General features: G+C 42.2%; 1 protein-coding gene and 1 long non-coding RNA gene across 6 annotated transcripts in view; one reads left to right on the top strand and one right to left on the bottom strand.

Moving 5' to 3' along the window:
• Positions 1–12,803, top strand: part of FKBP5 (FKBP prolyl isomerase 5) — a 131,157-nt gene that overhangs the window by 39,249 nt on the left and 79,105 nt on the right. The window lies entirely within an intron of this gene.
• LOC149126679 (uncharacterized) overlaps positions 2,883–12,803 on the bottom strand; it is a 59,201-nt gene continuing 49,280 nt past the window's right edge. Inside the window, exons 2-3 of one of the 2 annotated variants that reach the window (XR_016234639.1) lie at positions 10,435–10,476; positions 2,883–3,019 (exon numbers count right to left, since the gene is read on the bottom strand). This is a non-coding gene — a long non-coding RNA (uncharacterized LOC149126679). Of the gene's footprint in view, positions 3,020–10,434; positions 10,480–12,803 lie in introns of both variants that reach the window. The other variant, XR_016234640.1, reaches the window with a different exon arrangement.

Raw genomic sequence — 12,803 nt, forward strand, 5'->3', positions numbered from 1 at the left:
AAAAGAAAGCTGGAATAGCTCTACTAATTTCAGCAAATTAGATTTTGCAGCAAAGCATATTATCAGGAATAAATCTTTTAATAAGATAAAAGGGTCAGTTTATCAAATGAAATCAATAGCTCTAAATATTTATGTCCCTAATGATATTGCCTTAAAGTACATGAATCAGAAACTGATAGAACTGAAAGGAGAACTAGATCTACAATTAGAGTTGGAGACTTCAGTACCTTGCCTCTCTCAATAGAACAAGTTGGCAGAAAAACAGCAGTTTAGAAGACTTGAATAACACTATCAGCCAACAGACCCAATTGGAATTTGTGTCATATTCTACTCAATATAGGAGAATACACATTATTTTTCAGTTGCATGCAGGACATTTTACCAAGACAATACTTTGATTCATAAAGCAGTGGAAATAGTTTTGAAATTGACCAAAATCATAAAGTATATATTCTGACCAAAAGGGAATTACATTAAAAATCAACGTTAAAAAGATAGCTGGGGGGCAGGTGTTGTGGTTCTGTGGATTAAACCGCTGCTTGGGACATTCACATCCCCTCTCGGAGTGCCTGGGGATGAGTTCTTTCTCCACTTTCTGCTAATGTGCCTGGGAGGCTACAGATGATGGCTCAAGTACTTGAGTCCCTGCCATATAAGCGGGAGACCTGGGTATAATTCCTGGCTCCTGGCTTCAGCCTGACCCAGCGCTTGCTGTTGTGAGCATTTGAGGAATGAGCCAGATTCTCTCTCTCCCTTCCCCCACTTCAAATAAATAAAAAGGAATAAGTAAACATAAAAAATATTTCTGGAACACTCCTAAACATTTAAAAACTAACAAATTTCTAAGAAGCCCGTGGTCAAAGGAAGTAAAAAGGTGAAATTGGAAAGTGTTTTATATGGGGCCAGCATTGTGGTGTAGTGGGTAAAGCCTCCTGGGATGCCTGCATCCTATGTATATATAAATATTATAAAAGCTTAGGCAAGAGGCCGACATTGTGGCATAGCAAAGTCACTGCCTGTGATACTGGCATCCCATTTGGGTGCCAGTTCATGTCCCGGCAGATCCAATTCTGATCCAGCTCCCTGCTAATGTGCCTGGGAAAGTAGCAGAGGATAGCCTAAGTGCTTGGGACCTTGCAACCCATGTGGGAGACCCAGATGAAGGTCTTGACTCCTGGTTTTGGCTTGGTACAGCTCTTGCTGTTGTGGCCACTTGGGGAGTGAACCAGTGGATGGAAGACTCTTTTGCCTCTGTCCCTCTCTGTAACTCTGACTTTCAAATAAATAACCTTTTTTTTTTTTTTTTAAGAAAGTATTTTGTACTGACTAAAATAAATCAAAATGTGTGGGCTTCACTTAACAGAAATGCTCAGAGGAAAATTCATGGCTGTCTATATTGAAGAAGTAAAATCACAAATCAGTATTCTCAGCTTCTGCCTTAGGAAACTAGGAAAAGAAGAGAAAATTAAACCTGTTGCCAGCCAGCATTGTGGCGTAGCAGGTAAAGCCACCACCTGTGATGCCAGCATCCCATGTGGGCACTGTTTATGCCCCGACTGCTCTACTTCTGATCCAGCACCCTACTAATGGCCTGAGGAAAGTAGCAGAAGATAGTCCAAGTGCTTGGGCCCCTGCACCCATATGGGAGATTCCTGAAGAAACTCCTGGCTCCTGACTTGATCCTGGCCCAGACCTGGCCATTGCAGCCATCTGGGGAGTGAACTAGTGGATAGAAGATCTCTCTCTCTCTGCCTCTTTCTTTCTCCCTCTGTAACTGTGCCTTTCAAATAAATAAAAAAAAAAAAAAACTTTAAAAAAAGAAAGTTAAAACTAAAGTTAATAAAAGAAAAAGTTGAAGTCAATGAAGTAGAAAGTGGAAAAATAGCAGAGAAAGTCGATGAAATAAAACACTGACTATTTGAGAAGACCAGTAAAATTGCTAAACCTTGAGCCTGGCCAGAAGAGAGAAAAGACGCAAATTACCAATATCAGGAATGAAAGAGATAAAGGTACATACAAATGAGAGAGTGACATGAATTATGCCTGCCAACACATTAGACACATAGGTGAAATGGAAATTTCTTGTAAGACACAAAGTACCCCAAAGCTCACTTGAGAAGAAACAAATAACAAAGAAACTAAATTCCCACAAAGAAAAGTTTTCAGCATACATGGCTTCACTGATGAATTCTAGCAAACATTTCAGGCAGTCATAGTACCAGTTTTACATAAACTCTTCCATAAAATTAATTTCTTAGCTCATTCTGTGATACCCTGATACCAAAACCAGAAGAGAAAATTATAGATTAATATCCCTCATGGACATACTTGTAAAATTCTTAACATAACTTTAGCAAGTTGAATCCAACAGCATATAAAATCAATAAAAGGCAATGACCAAAGAGGATTTATCCCAGGGATGCAATGTTGGTTTAATATCTGAGAACCAGTGTCATGTACCCCATTCACAAAATGAAAAAGAAACTATGATCATCTCAGTAGATACAGGAAAAGTAGGTAAAACTCAGCATACCTTGTTGATAATAACTTAGCAAATTAGGAAAAGAAGAGAATTCCCTCAATCTGATAAATAAAATACATCTATGAAAAACCAGTGGAGTAAGACAAGACAGACAAAAGGGAAGAAGTGCAACTCCTTCTTCACAGATGACACGATTGCCTGTGATTTCTACAGAAATGCTATCAGGACAATCAGTGCACTTAGCAAAGTGGGATACAAGATCAATGTGGAAAAGTCACTTGTATTTTTATATAGTAACAAACAGATATTGAAATTTAAAAAGAATACCATTTACATTTGAAGCCATGGGAATGTTTGACCCCTGGGCCATTTAAGGCCCATGAAATCATTTGCTCTGGCCTTGCCACAGCAACCCCAGGTGGCACTTGAGATCAGTAAATCTATAGCAAGCTAATTTTTAAGTTGATGACTTTGTATGGCCTGTGAATGACGTTATAAATATCCAAATGGCCCTGGGCAGAAAGCAGGTTCTTCACCCTGATAAAATAAAAAAAAAATTTGTTCCCTAATGTGCAAGACCCATACACTGAAAGCTGTAAAACACTGCTGAGAGGAATTAAAGAAAACCTAAATAAATGGGTTGGGAGACTCAATATTGCTGTTTTCCCCCAACATATAGACTCATTGCTTAAAAAAAGTGACAATTTATAGAAATAAATAAGCTGCTTCTAAAAGGTATATCAAAATACAAAGAACTTAGAATAGCCAAAACACTTAAAAAAAGAAAACAGAGATGGAGGACTGATTTCCAAAACTTATTGTAGTTACAGGAATCAAACTATGGTGTTGAGGTAGGTGTTGTGGCACTGCTATTGCTTGGGATGCCCACATCACATATCAGAATTTCTAGCTCATGTGTTGGCTATTCTACTTCTGAAGCAGCTACTTGATAATGTTCCTGGGAGGCAGCAGATGATGGCCCAAGTACATGAGGCCCTGCCACCCTCATTGGAGACTCGGATGAAGTTCCTGATTCCTGGCTTTGGCCTGACCCACCCCTGGCTGTTGCAGGCACTTGGGAAGTCAGCCATCAGATGGAAGATATCTCTCTTCTCTGTCTTCCCTTCTGTCTCTATTACTCTGCCTTTAAAATAAATAAATCATTTAACAAATATATGACATTTGTGATAATTGCTGTAATAATAAACAAGTAGATCTGTGAAACAGAGTCCAGGGAAAAATGATAATTAGAAAATGGATAATCTTTCCAAAACCAAAAAGCTTTTTTAAAAAAGATTTATTTACTTATTTGAAAGTCAGAGTTACACAGAGAGAGGAGAGGCAGAGAGAGAGAGAGGTCTTCCATCGCTGGTTCACTCCCCAGTTGGCCGCTATGGCTGAAGCTGCGCCAATCCGAAGCCAGGATCCAGGAGCTTCTTCCAGGTCTTATGTGGGTGCAGGGGCCCAAGGACTTGGGCCATCTTCTGCTTTCCCAGCCCATAGCAGAGAGCTGGATAAGAAGTGGAGCAGCCAGGTCTCAAACCAGCGTCCATATGGGATGCCAGTGCTTCAGGCCAGGGCGTTAACCTGCTGCGCCAGAGCGCCGGCCCCCAAAACAAAAAGTTTTAATGCATTTTCACCTTCATATTTTAAAAATGAGCCTTGGGGCTGGTGTTGTGGCCCAGTGAGTAAAGCCGTTGTCTGCAATGCTGGCGTCCGATGTGGGCACCAGTTTAAGCCCTGGCTGTTCCACTTCTGATCCAGCTCCTTGCTAATGTGCCTGGGAAAGCAGCAGAAGATGGTCCAAGTGCTTGGGCGCCTGCACCCACACAGGAGACCCAGATGGCGTTTCAGGCTCCTGGCTTTGGCCTGGCTCAACCCTGGCCACTGAGGCTCCTAAGGGACTGAACAGCAGATGGAAGATCTCTTTCTCTCTCTCTCTATCACTCCTCTCTGTAACTCTACCTTTCAAATACATTAATTAATCTTTTTTAAAAGAACCTTGATCCATATCTTTCATCATATGTAAATGTTAACCCAAAATTGACCATAAACCTAAATGTAATGCCCAAATCTATAACATTTCTGGAAAAAAAATTTTGTGATGTTAGGTTTGGTAAAGATTCTTAGGTACACCACTTCATCAATATTATCTTTTCAAGGGGCCAGCGTTGTGGTGTAGTAGGCTAAGTCTCTGCCTGCAGCACCAGTATCCCTTATGGGCGCTGATTCCTATCCTGGCTGCTCCTCTTCTGATCCAGCTCTCTGCTCCTGCACCCACGTGGGAGACCCAGAAGAAGCTCCAGGCTCCTGTCTTCGGATTTGCCCAGCTCTGGCTGTTGCGGCCATTTGGGGAGTGAACCAGCGGGTGGAAGAGCTTTCTGTCTCTCCCTCTCTCTGTAACTCTATCTCTCAGATAAATAAATTAGTCTTTTTTTTTTTTTTTAATATCTTTTCAAAGCCACTGTTAAGAGAGTAAAAGGACAAGTCATAGGCTTAGAGAAAATATTTTCAAATCATGCATTGATAAAAGACTTGTATTTAGAATATCTAAGGATCTCTGCTAGCTCATTAACACAAACAACCTAAACAAAAGTAGGCAAAAATGTGAACAGATACTTCATCTAAGAAGACATGTGGCTGGCAAAATAAACACATGGGATGGTGACCAGCAGCTTTACTCACTGAGGAAGTGTAGGTTAAAACCCAGTGAAGACAGCTACATTTTAGAATGTCTTCAGTCAAAGAGGCTGATAGAGATACCCGTGTTGTGGCGTGGGTTAAACCACCACCTGCAACCCCAGCGTCCCATATGGGGGCTGGTTCAAGTCCTGGCTGCTCTCCTTGTGATCCAGCTTTCTGCTAATGCTCCTGGGAAAGCAGCAGATGGCCCGATGCTTAGGCTCCTGACCCCACATTAGAGACCCAGAAAAAGCTTCTAGCTCCTGGCTTCCGCATGGCACAGCCCTGATGGTTGCAGTCATTTGGGGAGTGAACCAGTGGATGGAAGATCAATCTCTGTCTCTCCCTCTCTCTGTAACTTTGCCTTTAAAAGAAATAAAAATAAATCTTAAAAAAAAAAAAAAGATACTGGTAGTACTAAGTGTTGGTGAGAAAGTGAAATATGTGAAACTTTTGTACATTGAAGGTGGGGATGTAAAATCACATAGCCAGTTTTGAAATAAATTTGACACTTTCTTAAGGACTTAAAATAGACACCTACCACTGACCCACCATTTCCACTTCCAGGCATTTATACATGAGAAATACATATATGATCACATGGAGATCTGTACACAGTTTTTTTTGTTTTGTTTTGTTTTGTTTTTGGACAGGCAGAGTTAGACAGTGAGAGAGAGAGAGAGAACAGAGAGAAAGGTCTTCCTTCCGTTGGTTCACCCCCCAAATGGCTGCTATGGCTGGTGCTGCACCGATCCGAAGCCAGGAGCCAGGTGCTTCCTCCTGGTCTCCCATGCGGGTGCAGGGCCCAAGCACTTGGGCCATCCTCCACTGCACTCCCAGGCCACAGCAGAGAGCTGGACTGGAAGAGGAGCAACCGGGACAGAATCTGAAGCCCCACGGGGACTAGAACCGGAGTGCCAGCGCCGCAGGCGGAGGATTAGCCTAGTGAGTCGCGGCGCCGGCCATGTACACAGATATTTGTAACAGGCCAAAATTGAAAAGAACCCAGATGTGCAACAATAGGCAAATTTGTGGAATATCCACATACTGAATAGTGCTCAGCAACAAATATGTTGACACCTACACCATATTTGATTCTCAGTAGAAAAAAGGACATACATGATTCCATGTGAAATTCTATAAAAATACAAACTATTCAGAAAGCAGGTCATAGATTGCCTGGAGCTGAAGAGATGTATATTAAGAGACACAAGGAAATGTTTGTTAGTGATAGATATGAGATGTTCATTATCTTGAGTGTGGTGATGGCTTCATGGGTGTATGACTATGCATGCATGGATTTCAAAATTTCTTGCACTAAAATAAACTTACCTTTAATTGTACAATTTAAGTTTAATTTAAAATTTTTGAAGTACCCTTGTATATACTATGTTGGGACTTACAAAGTTGTATACTTAAACATGTACAATTTATTGTAGATTAGTTATAAAATAATTAAATTTAAATTTACAAATTAGAATTAAAAATTAAAATAAAAAAACAGGCAGGCTTTGTGGTACAACATATTAAGCCACCACTTGTGAGTTCTGCACTCTGTACTGGAGCACTGGTTCGGGTCCTGATTGCTCCATTTCTGAATCAGTTCCCTGTTAATGTGCCTGGAGGCAACGGATGATGACCAACTACCTGGGGCTCTGCCACCCATGTGAGAGACCTGGATAGAATCCCCCGCCTGACATTGGTCTGGCCCAGCCCTGGCTGTTGTAGCCATTTGGGGAGTGAACCAACAGATAGAAGATCTCCCTGTGTGCCTCTCCCTCCCTCTCTGTCACTCTGCCTTTTGATTAAAAAAAAAAAAAACTCTTTAAAGAAGAAAAGATACTTGTGTGTTCAATATAAGCACGCTGATGTTATTTCAGAATCACACAAGGGGCTCAGATTAGTTTGTAAAATAGTTTTTCAGTGAGTGAGTAAATTTGATGAAGTAGTAAAATATACATCTATGCATATCAACTTATACTTTTAACTTTCTACAAAACTCAGAAATCAACTGTATTTTCAAATTCTGAAGGAACTTGAAATTGATATATATTGAGATTGATATATATTGAGATTGATATATATTGATATGTAATATTTATATATAAATGTTGGATTTATTTTACTGTCAGGGTAGAACATCATTATCCAAATGGATGGTAAACGATGGTAAATGGATGGTAAAGGGAATGATAGGAAAGACTGGTAAGAGTCCTAAGTGCAAAATGGAGGCAGTGAACAGAATTCTAGGCGTGGGAGAAATTCTTGTGATCGTAGTCTATGGGAGGTGGAATAATAACCCCTCCAAAGATGTGCATATCCAGATCCCCAGAACTTGTGTGTGTGTGTTTCTTTATAGGGCAGAAGGACCCTTGCAGAGGTGGGTAAGATTAAAGACGTGGAAGTGGGGTCATTGTCCTGCATTCCCCAGGTGGGCTGTATACGATCATGTGGGTTCTTTAAATTAAAAAAAAATTTTTTTTTTGACAGGAAGAGTTAGACAGCGAGCGAGCGAGAGAGAGAGAGACAGAAAGGTCTTGCTTCCGTTGGTTCACCCCCCAAATGGCTGCTATGGCTGGTGCTGCGCCGATCCGAAGCCAGGAGCCAGGTGCTTCCTCCTGGTCTCCCATGCGGGTGCAGGGCCCAAGCACTTGGGCCATCCTCCACTGCACTCCCGGGCCACAGCAGAGAGCTGGACTGGAAGAGGAGCAACCAGGACCGAACTGGCACTGCAACTGGGACTAGAACCCAGAGTGCTGGCACCACCGGTTAGCCTAGTGAGCCGCGGCGCCGGACAGCATGTGGATTTTTAAAATGGAGAACCTGATCCAGCTGTAGTCAGAGGGAAATGTGGCCACAGAAAGGAAGCAGCTCTGTGACATTTGAAGACAGAGGAAGAGGACCACCAGCCTCTAGAATTTGGAAAAAGCCAGGAAATGGATTCTGCCTCGGGCCACTAGAAGGAACACAGCCCTGCTAGCACCTTGAGTTTAGCCCAACAGACGCATTCTGGGCTTCCAACCTCTAGAACTGCGAATTAATAAATAAATCTGTATTGTTTCTGCCACCAGGTTTGTGACAATTTGTTATGGCAGCTCTAGAAAACTAAGCTAAAGCTCAGAGAAGGGGTTAAAACTTAGAATCAATGTTTTGCCAGTGAGTTGCAATAGAAAGTGAACTCTGGAATACTAAAATAACATTCTCCATTCCTTGGGAATTATTTTCCCTTGCACATATCAGACCTTGTTTTCTCATAAAGAACAACATATTTATTTATTAAAAGATAATTCTAAGTATATTAGAGTTGGAATAAACCTTAGATGTCATTCTGGGCTTACCTCCTGAAATTTACAGATGGAAAAGCTGAGTGAGGGCCAAATGTTAAACAGCTCCTTACTGGCAGATCTGAGTGTCCTGGCCCTGTCTTCCCTCCTTACATTCTTGTGGAGATTTAAGGTAGCCAGAGTTTTTGTTCTTTTCACATAGGTTTTGTTCACAGACTCAGGATGCTAATTTTTTTCCTTATTTTTATTGATTAAGTCCATGTGTTCAAAACCTTTGAATAGCTCCAGAAATTATAAAGGTATACAAACAGATGTTTTACATGAAATTTTACTATCGTTTCTCTTTGAAGTACAGGAAATTTATTTTTAGAGATAATTCAAATTTTATTCTTTAATAATTTTCAAATGCTGTAAGGAAATCATTAGTTTGTATCTTCAACACTCTTTCTTGATACCAAACACTATTCTCGTATGGTTTTTCTCTTAAATATATAATAGATTTAGAAAACATGTGGTGAAGCCATGTTTTAAATCTGCTGAACGTATTTTATGATGTTTTAATGAGACTACTGCATTGTAAGAGGATGCGGTACTCTACAAAACTTTCATCGTAGGTTTCCTCCCTCTGCGTCTCCATCCCCTGAACCATCCCTTCCTCTAGTTGCTGGTTATTATATACTCACAAACTGACAGCCAGTGTGGTCCCTTGTTCTTGACTGCCCATATTTAAACCAAATTAATATAACTAATAAGATAAATAAACATATTCTTATATTTATAATGTAATCCAGAGATAGGTTTTCACTGTGCTTAGGTTTTCTGAGTTATCACTCCTGAGTAGAACTGAGTGTTATTTTTGCTTTTATAGCTGGCCCTTCAGGTACAGTGTAATTCTTCAAATTAGATGTTTCAGATTAAATTTAGAGAAGAATAGAGTCAACTTGTAATGGTATTTCAGCACTGATCACAGGGTTTGATATTTGTATTGACTGTTTTTGAAAATCACAATTCATCTCACCAGTTTTTGAGTGCTACTGAAATGCCATTGTACTAGGTGATAGAAGTACAAAAATGAGCAGGACGTTCTCCACGCTGCAGTGTTGACAGACTTTTGTCACATGTGGCCTCACTGACTGTTCTTAGAAGTCATCAGCAGACTTGAACCAAACTGGCCCTCGTGATTCAACTCAGGGTAATAATCTGCCACTGTGGCACAGGTAGAAATGTGATTTTTCTACCAAAAACATGAACAAGTAACAGAGGCTCACTGCTACTGTCTTCAGTACCAAAATGTGAGTTCCAGGGAGACAGAAACCGTGGTCTATGCTTTACTGCTCCATCTCCACTAGAACGGGATCTGGCACATAGTAGGTACTCAGGAGATATTTGCAGAGTGAGTAGGTAGATGGCTTCCACTACTGATCTTTCGGCTTTCAGCTCAAAGTGTTCTTTCCCCTAGACCAACCCTCTCTGGCTTTAAGGGAATTTTTGGCTTCCATTTCATTGGCCAGAACTTAGTCACATGGCCACACTTTTCTGCAAGAGAGGACTTTGTTGTGGGGATCTTTGTGTACAGTTTAAAAGCAAAGGTTTTTATTAGGAAGGAAGCATTGGGCCGGCGCCGTGGCTCAATAGGCTAATGTTCCGCTTGCGGTGCCAGCATACCGGGTTCTAGTCTCGGTCGGGGTGCCGGATTCTGTCCCGGTTGCCCCTCTTCCAGTTCAGCTCTCTGCAGTGGAGGATGGCCCAAGTGCTTGGGCCCTGTACCTACATGGGAGACCAGGAGAAGCACCTGGCTCCTGGCTTCAGATCAGCGGCCATTGGGGGGTGAACCAACGCAAAAGGAAGACCTTTCTCTCTGTCTCTCTCTCTCTCTCACTGTCCACTCTGCCTTTCAAAAAAAAAAAAAAAAAAAAGGAAGGAAGCATTGAGGACAAGGGTAGCAGTCTCTGACACAGCTTGAACAGTGATGTCTTTCAGACATACCTTTGAGTTCTGCAGCCTCAGGGCCTGATGTAGAACTGGATACTGCTTGAGAGAGAAAAGAGGCAACATATCAAGTCAAGAAAGTACCAGAGACCCATCCAGATCTTGCTCAGGAGGTTAAAGAACAGTAGGGGGTTTTATTCCAAGGATGCTGCGCTACTGAAGGACAGTAAGAGGAATGGTGCGGCAACTTCAGATGCTTTCTAAGGGCTGCAGATCTTTTATCGTAGGAAGTTGCTGATTTCTTCAGTGATTTTGAGTTTTCAAAATTGTTTAACTGTGCCGCCAAAGACCTGAGACTTGGACATTAAAAACTGGAGAACACTGTGTTATTTACTTAGGATTGCAGCAATCCTTTCATTGTCATTACCACCCAGAATCTGGTGGCTTGCCTGCATGTAACTGTCGCCCACACGTCTCTCCTGGGTGCAGGCTCTGCCCCTGATTGCCTTCTGAAGAGCTCACAAGTACCCCTTGCTCGCCCCAGCCAGAGTTCTCTTGCTCTCTCCAAGGAAGGCAGTCCAAATGTTTGAACTGAACTGAAGAGGAATGATAAAAAGTCCTGATGAGTGGGACCATGAAGCATTTTGTCTTTGTTTCATAAATTTTAAAAGATCATGAAAATGTTATAACAGGGTTATACTATTTAAATAATGTGAAAATAAAATTTAGGACATGAAAATTCCATGTTATCCCCTCTCTCAAATCTTATTCTTCACAGGTAGCACTTTTTTTTTTTTTAAAGATTTATTTATTTTATTTGAAAGGCAGAGAGAGAGAGAGAGAGAGAGAGAGATATCTTCTATCCACTGGCTTACTCCCTAGATGGCTGCAGTGGCCAGGGCTGGGCCAGCCAAAGCCAGCAGTCCGGAGCTTCATCTGGGTCTCCCACGTAGGGGCCGGATCCCAAGCACTTGGGCCATATTTTGTTGCCTTTCCCAGGCCATTAGCAGGAAGCTGCACTGGAAGTGGAGCAGTTGGGACACAAACTGGCACTGGGATACCAGTGTCTCAGACAGTGGCTTTACTTGCTAGGCCACAGAGTTGGCCCCAAGAGGTAGCACTTTTTTTTTTTTTTTTTTTGACAGGCAGAGTGGACAGTGTGAGAGAGAGACAGAGAGAAAGGTCTTTCTTTTGCCGTTGGTTCACCCTCCAATGGCCGCCGCGGCCAGCGCGATGCGGCCGGCGCACCGCGCTGATCCGATAGCAGGAGCCAGGAGCCAGGTGCTTTTCCTGGTCTCCCATGGGGTGCAGGGCCCAAGCACCTGGGCCATCCTCCACTGCACTCCCTGGCCACAGCAGAGGGCTGGCCTGGAAGAGGGGCAACCGGGACAGAATCCGGCGCCCCGACCGGGACTAGAACCCGGTGTGCCGGCGCCGCTAGGCGGAGGATTAGCCTAGTGAGCCGCGGCGCCGGCGAGGTAGCACTTTTTTAACAGTGGGTATCAGTTTAGCAAACTTCTTGTGCTCTATGTAAGCAAATACATACAGATATATGTACTTTTTTTCTTAATAGAATCAGGATCATATTATAAGTTGTTATGCAACTTTTCATTCCTCCCACTCACCTAATAAGTACATCTTGTACATCTTGCCATCTTTTCATGTCAGTATTAAAAGATTGTTTATTTGGAATAGCTAAGACCTTACCTGTTCCATATTAACAATATTTTCAGAGGTTAGCTGTCCTAACCGAGGGACAACAATGATGAAAAAGATATTTCGACCTATAATATGTAAGATTTGTATATTTACAATACAGTGCTCTAAAATGTTTGCACCCACCAAAAGTTTTAAACATCTGGGAGGATGTTTGGTGCTGCAGCTAATTACACCACCCTGTTAGTATTACATGTACTACCTACTCATTATAATATCGTCAACAGACTTCTTTTTTAAAAGATTTGCTGCTGCAGGGTTAGCGCTGTGGAGTAGCAGGTAAAGCACTGCCTGTGGTGCCAGCATCCCATATGGGCACTGGTTTGAGTCCCGGCTGCTCCACTTGCGGTCCAGCTCTCTGCTATGGCCTGGGAAAGCAGTGGAAGATGACCCATGTTCTTGGGCCCTGCACCCACATGGGAGACTTGGTGGAAACTATAGGCACCTGGCTTTGAATTGGCCCAGCTCTGGTCATTGAGGCCATCTGGGGAGTGGGCCAGCGGATGGAAGACCTCTTTCTCCCTCTCTGTCTCTATGCCTCTGCCTCTGTAACTCCACCTTTCAAATAAGTAAGTCAGTATTTAAAAAAAAAAAAAAAAGAGCTGCTGCTTTCTCCTTTATTTTTATTTGCTTACTTATTTTAATTTGAGAGCAAGTAGGAGAGTAAAACAGACAGAGCTCCCATCTGCTGGTCCACTCCCCAGATGCTG

This window comes from Oryctolagus cuniculus, chromosome 5, assembly GCF_051225735.1.
Source record: "Oryctolagus cuniculus isolate XC-2025 breed Fujian yellow rabbit chromosome 5, ASM5122573v1, whole genome shotgun sequence".
Lineage (NCBI taxonomy): Eukaryota > Metazoa > Chordata > Mammalia > Lagomorpha > Leporidae > Oryctolagus > Oryctolagus cuniculus.